The 18,534-nt window shown below is 40.6% G+C and overlaps 1 long non-coding RNA gene across 1 annotated transcript; it reads right to left on the bottom strand.

Annotated features, from left to right (window-relative positions):
* Positions 1 to 6,492: 6,492 nt before the first annotated feature.
* Positions 6,493 to 14,620, bottom strand: LOC146860795 (uncharacterized). Its single transcript, XR_014979204.1, has 3 exons — positions 14,388 to 14,620; positions 7,846 to 8,006; positions 6,493 to 6,642 (listed from the first exon to the last, which is right to left on the bottom strand). It is a non-coding gene; the product is annotated as an uncharacterized LOC146860795 (long non-coding RNA).
* Positions 14,621 to 18,534: the final 3,914 nt, after the last annotated feature.

Below are 18,534 nucleotides of genomic sequence, written 5' to 3'. Positions count from 1 at the left end.
CCCCTCACTGATCCATTTCCCTCTACCACACTCCTTGATCCTGCAGTCGACTGCGCTAGACTACCAACCTTCTCTTGAACTGGGTCATAAACTGAAACAATAGGTCCAATGGTAACCGGTACCTTTAGAGCATCCGGTAACCTTACACCTCTCCCAACCTCTGTGCTTGCTACAGACTGATTTTTCATGCTCTCCGTTCCTGTTGAGATTTTCCCTTCTACTCTAACCTCTGACTGAGTCTGTAATCCACTAGTCCCTTCTGCTTGAGCCGACTTCCCTTCATAGGAATCTGGATTGTATGGAGGTGGTCTCTCAGACAATAACGTCTCTACTAGACTGTCATCTGTATCACTGTTATCGTCATCTACGCTCTTTGACTTAGCACTGTCTGTCTTCTCTAATAGTGGGTACAACGTGTCTCCCTCCATCGTTTCTACTCTCCACCTCTTCTCTTGTGCATCCCACCTCGCATCCTGGAATGCCTTAATTGACTTCTTCACCCTTTCTTGACTTCGATCTCTTTTCCTGTCATGTGCTGCTCTTATCCATGCATGTAATGCCTCAAACTGAGTTGGTCTCGGCAAAGGTCGCAACGAAGACATTACAGATTTCAACTGGTACAACACCTCCAACCTGAAAGTACCATATCGTGGGAAAGCTAATTCTCCCTCGCCATGAGTCATTTTACGCCAATTTTCAAGCCAAATTATAGTATGCAATCCTACATTCCTTGCTATATAATGCGCCGGAGTATCCTGAGGAGGGGCTTCTTCTCCCCCTCGAGTAACCACATGTTTATCACCTCTACATAATTCTCGGAAAACCTTAAAACATTTCATGATGAACAAATTTTCGCTCGCGCACAATGTTTTCATCCACTTCCTGATGTCAATCCACCAATAGCAGCGCGATTCACACCAACCGACCTATCGCAGCGCGACATCTTCTGACGTCACATTTCCTCCGCTCGCAGCAGTTCCCCTCCTTCACAATTCACGTCTCACCCTTGCATTCGTCCCATTCATACGCTGAAATAACCATTTGTCCCAAACAAGTTATTTCTCTGACTGTCTGTCCACAGTCTCTCGAAATTGTCGACCTCAACTGGCAACTGTCTGTCTGCGAAACGACCAGACAATCACCTCTCTGATAGGTTTCGAACGCTCAAATTCCACGTACAACAACCCACGACCAGCGTTGGTTATTCATGCACTCACACATTCGCACCCCCTATCTCGGTCCGGGTAATCGATGACGTCTCACGATCCCCTTTCGGTGGTCAACAAAATCTACCACGGGTGTCTTCTACACCACAATCACTTAAGCTACTCGTCGAGCCTAAGATTTTCCCGGGCTGCGTGCGCTCACAGCCTGATCTCACAATCACTCAACACTCACTCCAACTCCGCAAGACATCACGCAACAAATCAACACCGCAATCTACAAACATATCACCCTGTTCATACTCACTCCTCCACGAACTGCTGCTTTCCGCAGCACCGCTACTCTCCATCAATCTCCATCACCTGCCGTCGTCTGCTGCTCGCCATCCGATGAGTCACCACCACTCGACTTCTATGGGCCTCTAGAATCTCTTATTCTGATCTAGGTCTCCCCTCACTATCAGAGATAACCATCCTACTCTGCTACCAACTCATAGGACCGGATTCTTGCCTACCTGGTTATCTCCAAGAATCCTCTCAGGTCGCCAGGATCTTTTTGTCTGCTAAATAGTGTAGAGGGGAGAAAATTCAAATCTCAATACATAATTAACCAAATCAAATTTCCATCCCAAAGGACCACTGACTCCGAATCTAAATTTTTAAGATTTTATTACAACCAGAAATAAATGCACATACAAACACCTCAATACAAGGTGAATAAAATAAATGGGCACTAATATAAAGGAAATTCTACGCAAGAGTCTTGTGTGACTCAGAATAAAGAGGATAATCAATTCTAAAAGCATTAATAAAACAATGGTTAGTCTAATCTCTATATCTGAAACCATTAGCCTAAAAGAAAAACAGTTAGCCTTTCACTACTCTATCTCTAAGGTGACATCCCTACTTAGCATTTCCCTTCCCAGGCAAGAGAATAAAAAGGTGTCAGAAGTGAAGACTTCCTTAGAAGTACATTCACTTAGTCAGAGCACGTTCTAAGATGCTCCTTTTAGCGTCCCATCTAAACCTCAACTGCTCAACCCACGGGGCACTGTCCCTAATACAAAATCCCAAAAACGTAGAACACGCCCTTCGGCACACCTCTTCAGCCAGGTCTTCTTCCAGTACTTTTCCAGTGAAACTTGTACTCCATCCAACGACGGTTAGCTTGACCTTGGTTCCCAGTCACCTTCTCTGCTGAAAGTATCATCCGCACATTCCAATGTACTCCCCTGTTGGCTTCTCGTACCATCCTAACTCCTAAAACAAAGACCTAGTCTCTCTAACGAGCTAAATGTCCTTTCACCTGCAACAGAAACATGGGAACGAAAAACTTTTCTCTTCTCTGAGATTTTCCATCATCCTGTAACCCAAAGCCTTTCCAAGGGAAATCATTTTCGGCCTACAACGTTTAGCTAACATAAGAAATGAACAGGCCTTCTCTTTAAACGTATATGCGATCAGGCCTTTACACTATTAAACACATTACTAAATCACACTTTAGCATTGGTTCATTACTCTTTATACGTGAATAAGCAAACTTGCACGTGCAACTTTAACATGGCACACGTTTAACTAACACATTGCATTACGTGAAAATCAAACATTACGCGTTTACTAAAACACAGTCCCAATGGTCTGCAGCATTACTTGTCATGAAAAGCATGGTTACATTTCTAATCACTCCTATGTTAAACAATTCTAGTAATACATTTCTATGGCCCACTTAACCTACATCGATTAGTATGTGGGTGCTGACTAACAGTGAATATGATGCACCCCTACAAATTTCAGAATAACGTGACGCTCTATCACATGCCACTGTATTTTGCCAGGGGTGGTTTCTTCCTTGGCGCATAGGGGCATTGTCTTGCCCCTTAAGTGTTTTGCTATATCACACAGTTTTAATTTAATAAGAATCATAAGAATTTACAATCGAATTTTTAGTACCCATTGCTTTGCCAGGTCGTGGTGCTCTTTCTATTGTTTCGAGTCTGGTGTCTTTGTGGGCGGAGTTAATTCTGGCAGAAGCAACAGCAATGGACTTTGTGGGGTGCGTGTGTAGTGCACATGTAAGGATGTACAGTAGCCTAATCCTCACTGTAGAAGGAGCTGGGAAGAACGAGGACACAGACCACTAGCCTGCTTTGGAGCATAGGATTTGCCTGCTCCAACCATCCCTGGCATTGCTCTTGTATTTGCTGTTATAAACTTCATGAGAACATTGTCTGGAATGGTTCTGAAAGTTCACCTGTACTCCTGCGCACAAGATTTAGCACGGGGCAGGAGAACTGCAGAACATGGCCAATCGCTGTGTGGCTTTATTCTGAAGCCACACAATGAATGCCCATTTGTCTGACAGTCTCCCTGGTAGTGTCAGTGGCATAGCTAGGCCTTTTGCCACCCATGGCGGTCCCAGCATTTGCCGCCCGGCAACTGCCACATATAAGGGCAGGGGGGGGGGGGTGCTGCCAATTCCTGCGTTTGTCGCCCGGCAAAGGAGGCCGGTAACAGTGGGGGTGGGCAAAGGGGTTAGACCACTGCCCCCAAAAACTACCCCCACCCACCCCACCTTGCTACACCACTGGGTAGCGTGCTCATTCACTTCACGCTGCACAGCTAACAACACTGTGCATGATGGTTTGAAGGTGAAAGCACTGCTACAGAGAGCCTGTTTGTCTCTGGCTGCGTATGCACAGGGCAGGCTGTGAGGAATTCAGGTGGGACGAGAGAGAGAAAGAATTGAGATTGCAAGGATACTAAGAGGAGAGACCGTCCAGGAGAGGGACAGCATACATTGTTTTTAAAATCATGCCCCATATATGTTCCAGCCAAGTCAGTTTATCCAGAGGCATTACCTTATCCAGTCATTCAAATTATGACTTCAGTTAACTTTCCTCCAAAGGCATTCTATATAGTGAGGTCTGATCCCATTTATGACTAAACGACTCCCCCCTTACATGGGATCATATGACTATGGCACATCTAAAAAGAGAAAATAATTATTGTGTTCCTATCATTTATGTTATTGTAACCAAATAATGTGGAAATGTTATTAACATTTTTCCTCAGTGAAGGAATAGCCCGGCGGTACGCTGCCTTTGAGGCAGGGATGGACGCGAGTTAATATTCACATGTTTAAACAGTGCTCAATCCACACAGATCAGTTGTGTAAGCGCTTCCAGCAGAGAAGGGACTTGGGGTGCATGGTCACACAAGGTGCCGAGCGACAGAGCCAAAATTCGATGCGCAAACACAGCAGTGCACATTATTTACAGAGTCTTGAAAGGGCCAAGTATTATCCGAATGACTCATACATTTGATTTCCATTTCACTGTAGGATGATTGCATGAGATCTGTCCTTTTCATCTTATACAACTTTCTGTGGCTGCAATCTTTTGAACATCAAATAGAGCTGTGTGGCTTTGGTAAAGATTTCATATCTGAATTTAATGGTGTAAACGCTGGCCTTTGACTTTCCATGTGCCCCGGAGTTGCAGGCAGCAGTTATATTACAAATGTATTCTTTATTACAATAGATTCCTTCTAGTTTTTCTTTTTTAGGACACACTCTGCCATAAACTTTTCTTACATCCTCTGTTGATTAATAGATTTGTTAAATGGCTAACAGGGCTTTTTAAATACAATATTTATAAAAACACCAAAGTTGTAGTTCAGTTTGTGAACCTATGTTCAGAATTCAACCAGGATTCCTGCAAATCTCATGGTTATCTGCAGACTGTAACTAAAGTGGGGGGTTCGCATGCAGTTTTGTTAAATCTTTAATAAGGAGGAATAAAAATTGAGCAGAAAGCCACTCAGTATGAGGACTGTTGATGAAGTGTGCCATAGCAGCATTCACAGCGTTTCAAAGCTGCACAACTATCAGCAAGCATGTTTACAAAAATAACCCGTAACTAGATAGATTGTGAAGACTAGACCCTGGAATCCATGAACTCTGATTTAAAAAGCTATGTAAAATAAAAATAAATATAGCTGTATTGCAGATTGACCGTTTCCAAGGTGCTGCACGCATCCCTCCCCAGAATTCGTTCTGTAAAGTGTAAACTCCTGTGCACTCAATTTGATTGAAAAGTTGTCTTTTTTAGCTGATCCGCAGCAGCTTGATAAGGTGCAGTGAATCTGACAGATGACATTTCCTTCCTGTTCTTTATGACTTTATTGTTGAAGGCCTACAACCTGGCTGTAGCCCTCCTCTCATATTTTCTTGCAAAATACCGATTTGCCTCTCAATTGGCAGGTGGACTCCTATATATTGTTTGCTCTATCACACATGATCGAGCGGAAACTGGGAAAAAGATTTTAATACTCCTTCACAATATCTCTAATATCATGTATGAAATTTTATTACAACTAAGAGTTTGGGCCCATAGAAAACTCAATAACCACTTACACATATCAGGTCCTCCGATCGATCTTTGGTAGAGCTAATAGGGACACGATAATAAGAGACAGATGCTAATTCCCTCATGAGGACCTATAATGAATGAAAAAACCTGTCCAGCAACAGTAATCCACATATACATATGTCTAAATATTCATTAATAATGACAAAACTCTGAATACTTATCAAGTTACTTTTATCTAAATGTTTCAAAAATATGAATGGTCAATACACAAGTACATAGGAAAATATAAATTCTTCATTATTCTGTTATTACAGGCAATTTCGCAATAAGAAAAACACTGTTCATGACAAATACATCAACAATTCAATAAAAGGTATGAGAGGAGAGAGCGAGATGAGAGACAAAAGAATACATCATTTCAATATCAGTATGCTAATCAGATTTTCATGCGAACTTAGGTCAAAGAATACTAATGCACAGCATGCAAAAGTCAGAAATAGTTTACCCTTCGGCTGAAAAGGTAAAGCTTGAGCAACATCACCAGCCGATGAAGTGCAAGATAATCAGGATAGTCATGCTCAGGAATTGCAAGGATAATAGCCAGCCAGGGTAGCATAAGGAGTACAGCAGCAAAGGCTCTCTTCTCATAGAAAAAGCTACTGCCAAGTTCTTTACTCACTGTAGTAATTATACCCCAAATGTTAAAAGTCCAACCTCCTTAAAGTTGCCATTCCACAGTTCCACGCGATTTCATTGGTCAAATTTAGGAGGTGATCATCGTCTCAGTCATTTTGTCCAGGTTTCTTTGTTAAAGTTCTCTGTTTAAAAATGAATGTCATCATCGCTCTTCAGAAGCAGGAAGAGAAATTATGATAACTTCATGTCCTTGCGCTCGCTTCCACATCAGTTTGCAACATTAGTTGACACAATTATTCATAGAAAGAAATACTCTAAGCGAAGGAAGGAAATCATAGTGATATACTAAGCACAGCTAAACAAATAATTCAGCTTTTAGAAATAGTGAAGGACAAAGTAGATTCTTCTGTGGCCTACATTAGGGAAAGCAGGGTTTGAGGCCTTCATAGAAAAAAGCATAAATTGTCTTTTTTCTGAGAAATAAAACACATAAAGAGACAGAGATTCAGAATTCATTATTCTAATGAAATCCATAAGTATAATCTAGCTTTTCAATAATCAAACTATTACTAATATGTGTTTTTCTCTTGTTATGAAGATAGGATAAACATTTCAGCAAACATTTTCTGTAAGCTTTTCTATTATAACTATTTCATATTTCTATGTGTAAGTTTTTAAATGCATATAGTTTTTCTCAAGCCTCTCTTTCTCTCGTAATTCTTTAGTACATGTAAAAACACTTCATATATTTTCCATGCTTTCAGCATGTTAAACGTTGCAGTTTCTATTTTACAAAATGTGTCGTGCCTTTTGCGCACAATATACACTTAATTTTTCTTTTAAAAATACCTATGTTAATACATTTTCACACCATTAGTCCTTTGTTTTGGTAATCACACAGTTATGAGCAGTTTGATCAAGCAAGATTATTTCGCCAAAATCATGCTTCATCACACGCATCAGCAACTTTTGCGCCCCAGCACTTTCAGTAGTTACCAACTGCCACTGCATTTTGCACCACCTGCAGTCTTCTTACTACGTATTGGGGGTTTCCAAGATACAGGGAATTGGCATAGTCCAAATGCAAACAAACTAAGGCCTGAATCACAAGTCTGCATGAGGGGAAATGTAAGAATTCTAAGAATTTTCTAAGCATTCTCAGGATGCCAAATAAACTAGCCACTAATTTCCACACCAGAACTTCCAAAATGAGTTTATTGTCCAACCAAATGTCAAGATCTTTTATTTTGGTGTTCTAAAAGGGGTAGCTGCCTAAGAAACAGGCCAGCACACCGTCGACCAGTGATTAAATCACTACCAACCACCATCACTTTGAGTTTGTCCCCATTAAGCTTCGGCAACTGATTGTCATCCATTCTGCTACATCTTTCAGACAAGGAGTAGCTGATCGGAGTTTGAACAGGTCTCAAGAGTAGGAGAGACCATGACAGTTGTCTGGGTGTCATCAGCAAATGGTACCATAGACAGGCCATAAGTTTGCACAATCGAAGCCATAGGGCGTACATACAGGCTACATAGCGTGGGGCTCAGAGAAGAACACTGAGGCAGTCCGCACTTAAAAAGATAAGACTCTGAGTAGAACGTCTTCTCATAAACCTGAACGCTCCTGCCCTTTAAAACAGATGAAAGCCAATTCAATGCTAGATTGACAATACCTGCTTGCTCCAGTCTCTGCAGTAAAACAGGCCATGCTCAAATCCAACAATTTCAGTCCAATTGAGCCACTCCGATCAAGGTTTTTTTTTCTTCCATAACAGATAAAAGTGCTGTCTTCCTGCTGTGTCCCGGCCAGAAACCCATTTGAGTAGGATGGAACCTTCCATGAAATAATGATAACTGTTGGTTGACATGCTTTTCCAGAACCTTGCAAATGCAAGATAATTCTCAACACTTGTTAATAAGAGTGGCATCAACTAAGACTGTTCTTACATACGCTTTAATAAGGGTTATAAAATTGTAACTGCGTACAAGTCACACTTGTAATCCACTACCAAGAACAGATTCTCCACTACTGAGAAAAATTGTACTACAGTTCAGATGGTCATCATTAAAGAAAAACTTGTAGCTCAAGGGAAGAAGATCATTATAGTGACTTAGCCTTAGATGAAGCTTCTATAAATATTGATTCAATTGTAAAGTTGCAGGCATAACTAGGTCTCAAACTAATATAGAGACATCACACTAGCAATAGAAGCATCAGCTTCTGAACATAATAAGATATTTCCGAAATGAAATGTAAGCATTCACTAAATACTGAAGTAAGTATTGCTGAGGTTGGTAATCATTATATTCCAAATGTACCAACTAGATAAGATCTAATCAAGGGAGCTCATGCAGGAATTAGATCTGCTCATACAAAAGTCTAAGCAACTTGTCAAATGAGTAGCGATTACAATCCGTGGGAACTTCTTCCTAGAATGATTAAAGAGTATATGCTTCAATATAGAATTTGTCAGCTGACTAATTTATTGCAAGGCCACATCCAGTTCTTTTAATGAAAGCAGCAAAACCATTTGACAGCATTTATGTGTATAATATTGTCCCTTTGCTAGTTGTGAATCAATGTAAATATATATCAGTAGCTGTACATACCTGGACGTGCTTTCTGCAGGTGTAGAATAAGCATAATATAACAGCTCACACAGTTGTAAAAGATTTATTATGTCTGGCACCCATCGGAAAAGTTCTAACTTTTAATTCAGATCAAAACTTTTCATTCAGATCAGGGTCTGGCATTCACCTCAAAGGTGTTAGCTAAAACCTTGGCTACAGTACGACCCTAACAACAGCTTAGCCATCCATTCTCTCCACGGAGTAATAGTGGGGTTGAAGAGAGTGCCCAGGACTCTTAAGCAAATCTTAACTTTGATGGTCTTAAACACTGGCACTAATGGGCTTGAATCCCAATATAGTATACCGCGAGTTTTTACTAACCTACTAATTGAATAAGACAATTGCTATTTGACTGTACATATTTTATAATGTCCTTGGGCACTAAAATGTTCATTCCAGATCTTTCAGGTTTCCAAGAGCCCACTGATCTATTGCTCTTATATTTTCTGCAGGACTTGCAAGAGACCTGAGAAAATAATGCAGGAGGTTCTGTGGTGTCAGACAACTTATCGATCTAAATGGCTATAAAACTTTTTTTCCCCGGCACTTTCTTCAGCATCAGGGCGTGAGAAAGGGTGGTTTAGAGGTGTACATTTCAAACTTAATTTTAGTGAGAGAAATAAAACCCCTAAAAAATATGGAAAACTACCAGATAATCTTAAGTCTTAAAAAAGTCAGCCCATATTATGCTCATTAATTTTTATAACAATCTTCAGCACACAAAACTGGTGGAGATACTGAAGGAAATACGTCACTACCTTCTAGAATTTAGCAATAACCACCCCGGGAAGAATCCCATTATCATCTGGGGAGGCGATTTCAACTTATCTCCCTGTGAAAGAAACAATAACATCACACATTCTGGACGCTCAAGATAATAACATTATCCACTTTCCCCACTCCCTTTCAGGGGCGTGTATGAATGAGACGATCTCACTGCTCCAATTGACCTTTGCAAATGAACTGGTATCACCCGCCGTCCCCTTAAGTCCAACCTTTAATGGTAGAGGAGCTTCCAGCTGCATAGATTTAATCTTTATGACATCTAGGGCCTCATATTTTTTAAGTAATTTTATAACGCATGATTGCGTATTCAGTGATCATTTTCCGATTTCAATCACTATACACTTGGTAAGAGGCAGTATAAGACCAACAACCTCGTTACTGGGGCACAGTCTTATTATGAACAGACTAAATGGATACGCTATAAAGTGGGTTCACTCAGATCCTGAATTAACAACAGAAAAGGTCATTAGAACTTCCATGCCGGCAATAAAAATATGTTTGGCAGAGAATTCAAACCCTCAGGAGATAGTAGACAACTTTAAAATAGTAACTAAAACTATAAACGATGCCTTGACTATCATTCCTAAAGGGAACAGAAAAATTAAAACTAGCTGGTTTAACACATCCTGTACTAAAGCGTACTCTGACCTTAAAGTAGCTCTTAAAAAACCTAATACAGATAGGACAGCGGTCGTCCAACTTAGGAAAGTATATCATAACACTTTACGTCAGAGAAAGAAGGAATTAAAAGAGGAACTATGGGCTGCCTTACATAATAGCTGTAAAAGCAATGATAACACCGTGTTTTGGGAAGTTATAAATACTCCATTCCTCTCCGGCCGAAGGGAGAATTGTAACATAGAAGTTGCAATTACTGAATCTGACTGGATAGCTCATTTCTCTCAGATATTTGCTCTTACGGAGGATCTTACTCAAACTCATAGGTTTAGTAGCCCGAGTCCCCCGTCAAGTATACTCATTTTAGATTTCACTTTGGACGAGGTTGAGCGAGCCCTGAATGCCAGCAAAGGAGGAAAGGCCCCGGGCCCTGATGAGGTCCCTGTGGACATATACAAATTTAAAATGGACTTATGGGCTCCACTATTATATAGGGTTCTAGAAGCTACGGGAGAAACGGGTCCTTTGGCCTCTTGGTCAGAGTCCATTCTTGTCCCAATTTTTAAAATGGGCGATCGCAATAGTCCAACGTGCTATCGACCTATATCTTTATTAGATTAGTTGGGAAAGGTGGTGGGCCGTATCCTATTAGAACGTCTACAGCTCTGGACGGAAGATAACAACATCTTATCTGACCTCCAGTATGGATTTAGGGAAGGTCTTGGTACCATCGAGCAGGTGCTAAATTTGTCACTACTCAGGAGCAAATACGTAGACGTGAAGGGTGGTAGACTGTATATGGTCTATGTAGATCTCACTGCAGCATTTGACTGCGTGGGACATGTAAAACTCTGGGACATCCTGACGGAAATGGGGGTTGACACTCTGTTGGTTAACTTCTTACGAGAAATTTACTCAAATGCAACTGCGAGAGTGAGATATGGTCTTGGCAGCCAGTTATCTGCTCCATTTAGGGTGGAGCGAGGAGTAAGACAGGGTTGTGTCCTGGCCCCCTTCCTTTTCACTTTATATACAAACGGCCTGGAATTAGCTATGCTGGATGGGAGTCAGGACCTACCCTTTGTCCAGAACCGTCCTATCCCCGCCCTCCTATATGCGGATGAAGCGATTATCATTGCCCGCACTCCCCTTGAATTGCAGCATTCTTTAAATCAATATAATTTATTTATGTCAAACTTAGATTTAAAAAATCAACATAAAAAAGACTTTCATTATGACCTCGGGCAGAAAATTAAGAAAAGGAAATTACATTTACATAAATAATTCCAAGGTAGAATATACTCCCACTTATCCCTATTTAGGAGTAATAATAGATGAAAAGGGAACCTGGAAACGAGCAATCGAGGTTAGAAAGTTACAATTTTTAAAAGCTACAATGGCCTTAGTAGCTTCTACTCAGAGACTTGGTAAACGACCTCCGGAAGAGATTTTACGGATTTACCAGGCGAAATGTGTTAGCACGGCCATCTACGGGGCGGGGGTCTGGGGATTCGTTCACGTTGAATCCATACAAAAAGTGGAAAACAGCTTTTTAAGATTTTAACTTGCAGTCCCACAAAGTACGTCCACATTTAGCTGTCATTCAGAGCTGGGAGTGTCCTACATTTCTGACATCATAGGGATGCAACCAGTTCTATTATGGCACCGTCTTTGGACTGGTAACAAGCTAACATTTACCCAAGCAGTAGTGACAGATTGTCTCAAGCTAGAACATGTCCAGAAGATACAGTGGCTTCTATATGTCAGGAAGTTTCTCACTGACTTGGGTTTGGAGAATTATTTTCATAATCCCCCGGAAATGGCTCGGATCTCAAGAAAAGAGTTAAAAAACAAAGGTCTATCGCATTTAGCTGGTCTCCGCTTGACAACTGAAGTAAATAAAATCTCTGTTCAGCATTCATTGTCTATTCAATCAACTGCGCAGATCCAGCCTTATTTAACCTGGAACTTGTCCAGTTTTGATAGATTCTTATTGATACGATTCAGATTGAACATCTTTCATCGATTGGTCACTTTCCCAGTGGCAAATGATTGGTCCACGCAGCTAACCCTTTGTCCTTGTGATGGAATTTCCCCACAATCGCTCATACACGTAACCCTTTTCTGCAAATTTTATATTGAACCCAGAAAGCGATGGCTCATCCCGATTTTAAAAAGTCTGGGTCTTCGCCAGTGCCGACCTGCCTTTATGGCTCTCCAATTTTTGGAATCAGATTTGTTAGCCATAAATATAGCAAGGTTTTTAAAATTTTGTATTCGACATAGAGCTAACTTGTAATCTGAACTCCGATATATTTTAAAGTTCTCATACGTTTCTGAATCGAAATATTTTAAAAGGATAATTCTTTTTTACGCAAATTGGAGAGCGCAAATATCTGTTTTTATGTGGCCAGTTTTATTCTGAAATGTAGAAGCTGCTAGAAAGTCGATAATATTTAAAAAAAAAAAAAAACAATTTAAAAAAACACCTTATTACTGTAAATTCGCACATAAACACATGGCACTTTCAAGCGGATATGCACAGCTTTACGTACTGTAATAGTTGGATAGAAAATGCAAATTTGCACCTTATAAATTATTAGTAGTTGTTTTTCTATTGCAAATTTGCACAGCTTCATGTACTGTAAAACTTAGTTAGATATTGTAATTTTGCACACTTAGCTTATGTCACTTTATAGCGATTTTGCACTGTTTTACCTCCGGTATTCTACAATACAGTGTATTTTGATGTTTTATTATGGATTTGTATTACAGTAACTATCCAGAAGGAGAAGTACTAATAATCATTGAGTATAAAATAATTATATATGAGAAGGATTTTATAAACATGGTCTCACTTGTAGTACTGATAACACCGTGTTTGTAATAATTATATATGAGGAGTATTTTATAAATGTAGATAAACTGTATAGCTTATATGGTTGTGTTACGCAAACCGAATAAAAGCTTATTGAATTGAATTGATTGGTGTCAGACTCATGTTCGCTGGGTAGTTTACAAAAGTTGGTAAGCAACTCTATAAAAAATTACAGACAGTTTTTCATTGCCACCAAGGCTACAGGAATTGCAGTTCTAACTCTCCTACCAGGTAAGAAGGAAGAAAGGTTAGTTTTCATTGACAAAGTGAGGCATGACCATGTGGCCAGCTCTAGCATTAGTGCACAGCTAGGGGCATCTCTAGCAACTACCCCAGAAACTCCAGATGGCTGCTCAAGAATTGATCCCCATCCATGTGCAGTCTACTCCACTGAATTAAGTGATGAAAAAAGATTTATAAGTGAATGTTTATGACCAGCCAGGTGAAAATCTTCAACGTCTACCAGCATGTGCACCAACACTTGAACATTGCACTGAAAATACAGCAGACAGCAAGCAGGTAAAACAAAATATTTCTGCCTCTCATACTGAAGAGAAAGAGAGGCACTGAGTAATAAACGACTCTATTGGTACAGAGTGTGTAAAGCATCAAAGAGATTATTTTGTCTGAGCATACAGTCACATTAGAGGTAGGTGCGGGTGAGCTTGCTTGTGATGGTATTCATATTATGGTAGACTGGTATTTATTACACAAACTGTACATGGACAGTACCTTTCGGGCTAGAATAAGCTGGAACCAGTAAGTGTTGAATTGCTACTGTACTATTCATTCCATAATACAACCTGCTGTGTGTTTCTATATCTACAATGAACTCAACATGATTTCTGCTTAAGGATAGTGTATTGTGGAAAAAGATTCTGTATCCGATTTTGGTACCCAAGGAGTCTATTGACAAATTTAGCATTAAACTAGGTGGCATCATGTTGTCAGGTCATTTGGTAGTGGCTAGGACATAGATATGACTGAATGAGTGTTTAAAGAGCTTCAATCATATGTAAAGTTTCCTGAAGCAGATTGTAATGTTAGCTTATACTTGCTATGGTGATGGTGCGTGCTTCTGCACCATATGTCGGCACGCACGCGCCATCAACCATGCTTATAAACATTTTGTTCTCAAACCTGGGCCTGTGCTGGTTTGCCTGGTCGTTGTGGTCAGACCTCACTGTTACGACAGTTGGACTCTGACCAGCAGTGAAGCAGTTCACACTCCCATGGGCTCTGGATAAATGTAATAAATACTTGGAATTCAAGACCGACATGTCTCCTGCTTTCTTCATTTACCTGCTTGGATTCCCATGTTAAATGTCACGATGATTTGGATTTTTTCCTGCCCACCAAGGTTTGTGCATGCTTTGCCTCCACTCTTCTGAGGCTGTCCTCTCACTGCCTCCCGATTGATACGGAGAATGCTGCCGATACGAATCTTTCTGCCTTCTCTCTGCCTGTCTTCTGATGCTGAAATACTTTGGGAGGCATTTGTGTTTTCCTCATCACTCCTGGCACCCCTGCCTCATGCAGCGGCACGCCCATACTTCCTCTCGCCCTCCCTGGGTGCCCACGCGAGCGCGTCATTTGTTTCTCTACACCTGTTGCAAGGGGTGAGATCATCACATCCTCAGGCACGCACAGTGGCCATCTTGGATTGGTTCATTAATACCGATTCAAGTATTCTTCACGCCATTTAAAGAATCAAAGGCATTGTCATCACGCCTACTGACACGCATGGCGGACATTTTGAATTGGCCAGGGATACCAATACATCCATTTATCGCCTACAGTTGATAATTTTTAAAATGTTCAACGTCCTCACGTGTGATTCATTTCTCACCGGCCATCTTGGATTGAGATCTTCACCCTTAATTACGCTCTAACTCCATTGTGGCTCATTTCTTTTCTCTTCAGTCATCACACCTCATGTATCTGTATGGTCTGCTTGTTACGGTCACCCTGCCCTCAGTTTTTAGCTACTTCAACCCTTATTTTTACTGCTCCTGTTGCCCATCTGACTATGGTAAGGACCCCGTCCTTTTCTGTGGTAAGATTTAATTTTTCTTCTTCCAGTTGCCAATTCACAACAAGTCATCCAATTGCCTCATTTCTTACCTTTACCTGGTAAGGTTAAGACTCGTTGGAGAATATGGTTTAGATCTTTTGAAAACATTGTGATTGCCATAGATGCAGAAAATTATTCTCCAAGAAGGAAACTGGCTCTTTTGTTTGCTTTTTTGGGGTCTGAGGGTCAGCAAATTTTTGATAACCTGCCAGTCATCATTACACCCCCTGGAGATGGAGATGGAGATGGAGATGGTTGGAATGTATATACTGAGGCTGTGCAGGGACTCAACAAAAAATTATTGGAACAACCCAGCGTTATGTTAGAGAGGTTAACTTCATGAAGAGAAAACAGAAACCTGAGGAAACAGTAGAAGAGTATATTTCTTCTTTGAGAAATGTAGGCGCCAACTGCAGCTTTGGAGCTACATTGGATATTTACATTAGAGACCAATTTGTTTATAGTTGCAACTCGAAGAAGATACAAGAGCGCATTATAAGCTGCAGGGATCCATCTTTCGCAGACGTAATTGGTGTGGCTAAAAGCATTGAAAGGGCAATAATTTCTTTTAAATGTATTTCTCATGAAAAAGTATCCGTTTCTGTTAATGCTGTGCATGATGAGGATTCTATAAATGCTGTCTCTCTCAAAAGCAAAGCTTACAAACCCTTTACCAAAAAGCTCCCACCATGTGTTATAGATGTGGTTCACACACACATTTGGGAAACAGCCCCATTTACCCTGCTCTAGGTAAGAGGTGTGTTAAATGTAAAAAAAAAATGGACACTTTCAATCGATTTGCAAAAGCAAAAATGTACTTCAGGTTAGTAATGTAGAGTTGTATGAGAATACTTCCACTGGTGTTCATTCCCATGATGGTACACTTCGAGAAGACCTTCACCATCTTATTTTAATGGTAGATTCCGTTTCAGATGAACCTCATTTTCCCAAGGTAAAAGGACCTTTTTGTCAAGTCACTGTTGGCAACCTTGATTTGGAGATGATGGCTGATTCCGGGGCTCCTGTAACCATCATCTCAGATCAACTATATGGCAATCATTGGTCCCAAAGTGTAATTCTCCTAAAACCTGACATAGTTTAGAAGGCCTATGGTGATAAGGACATAGATATGCTTGTATATTTTTGGGAACATGTAACCTGTTTAGAAAGGTGTATTTTCACAAACGTTTATGTGGCCATAAAAGGCAAAAATATTGTTGATTTGCAAGATTTGACCAGAATGGGTCTCAAACTTGTTCCTGGTGCTGACAATCCAGTTCAAATTAATGATTTACCTGTAGCATTAGTTTATAGAGCTGAGAAGGAGAAGGACTTGCAATCTATTTTGGCAGCTTTCCCACAAGTCTTCAATCATTGGTAAAATTAGCAAGTTTCAACATTGTATCATTGTATACCTGTGGCTCATAAAGCCAGACCCATTCCACTGAGTTTAAGAGCTGCCTTGAAGAAACTTCTAGACAAATTGGTAAATGAAGGTATCATAAAATCCACTGATTTATCAGAATCGGTCAGTCCAATTGTAGTAGTACGAAAAAAAATGGGAACATTTGCTTATGTGTGGACCAGCGCACGTTAAACAAAAAGTGGACTGCCACCCCCTTCCCAAAATCCAAGATTTGCTGCCCGGTATATTTGGTTCAAATAATTTTTCGGTATTAGATTTACGGTTAGCATACCATCGAATTCCACTTACCCCCAGCTCCACCGATCTTACTACATTTGTGACTCCATGTGGAGCCTACACATTTTTAAGGTTGCCGTTTGGACTTGCCTCAGCCGCAAGCATTTTTCAGAAATTCATGGACCAACTATTAGAACACATTTTTGGAGTGTTAGCTTACCAAGATGATGTCTTGATCTTTTCCAAGACTAAGGCAGAACACTTACTAAGTATTGAAAGAGTTCTTAACTCTTTTAAGAAGGTCGGTATTACTCTTGGTTTAGATAAATGCAAATTCCTCAAAGAAAAAGTGGATTATCTGGGTCACATCATTTCTTCTTCTGGAATAAACCCTAAATTGTCATTGACAAAAGCCATTTCAGAGGTTCCTGTCACGAAAGATAAAGATTCACTTAAATCTTCCGTAGGTATGACTGAGTACTTTTCAAGATTTGTTCAAGGTCACGGCCAGGTGGTCCAGCCCCTACGTTCCTTACTCAAAAAAGTTGTTGCTTTTACTTGGCCTGTGGAAGCAGCCATTGTCTTTAAGGATATTAAGAAGCTCATAATTGATGCACCTGTGTTGTCTTCCTTCACCCCTGGACAAAAGTGTTCCCTGACTGTTGATGCCAGTCAACGTGGCCTTGGTGCTGTGCTTTCTCAATGGTTGTCTCTCACAGAAACACTATTGTTTTTTCTGCTAGATCTCTCAACAGTGCTGAATGTAATTACAGCACTATTGGGAGAGAAGCCCTGGCATGTACCTGGGCTTTGGACATTTTTTTAACTTTTCTTTGGGGAACCAGATTTGACATTTTCACAGACCACAACCCCTTGCTGCATCTCTTAAATGGTAATGGCACAGGGAAAGCATCGTCTAGCTGAGTTTGCATACTCGCCCGCCTGCATGAGTATAATTTTGTAATTTAAATACATTGCTGGTGGTTGCAATGTTAGAGCTGATTGCCTTTCCATATCCCTCTGCAACACACTCCAGCTACTATTTCTCAAGATGAGGTTGAATGTGTTGTAGCATCTGTTGATGATCTTGGTGATTTTCGAGAGGTGTTTTCTCAATCAGATTGGAAGGTTGCCTCTCATAATGATGAACTTCTTCAGGGAGTTAAAAACATGGTTACCAATGGCTGGGTTAAGGAAAGGTCTCTTCCAACCTCCTCAAGGCCTGTTGCCCAGGTTGCTAGTGAGTTGTCCATTGTGGAAGCACACTCCTACGCTCTGATCTTGTTATTCCCCCGGTCTCTCTACATAATGACCTTGTCAAACTGCTCATGTGGGCCACCTGGGCATTGGGGCTACATGCAAAAAAGTTACAGAACATCTTTGTGGGCCTGTCACGGACAGGGTGGTTACAGTTCTTATTGGCAAATGTCAAACCTGCTTACTATCTGACAAACATTGGAAAACAGTTCAAACCAATTAACATGTAGTTCCATTTCCAGAGGAACCTTGGGCTAAACTAGCCTTGGACTTTTCGGGTCCTTTTGATCTCCTTCCAAGCAACATGAGATATATTATGGTCCTTATTGACTATCATTCAAAGTGGGTGGAGTTTGAGTTTTCTGATTCCCCGAGCACAGCAGCAGTGATCACTTTTCTAACTAGAATTTTTAACTCTGGAGGAAATCCCAAGGAGTTGATAACAGATAATGGCACTCATTTTGTTTCACATAAAA

Source organism: Triturus cristatus, chromosome 3_1 (genome assembly GCF_964204655.1).
Source record: "Triturus cristatus chromosome 3_1, aTriCri1.1, whole genome shotgun sequence".
NCBI classification, from domain to species: Eukaryota; Metazoa; Chordata; class Amphibia; order Caudata; family Salamandridae; genus Triturus; species Triturus cristatus.
The sequence above is the reverse complement of the archived record's forward strand: the minus strand, read 5'-3'. Positions and strand labels throughout refer to the sequence as shown.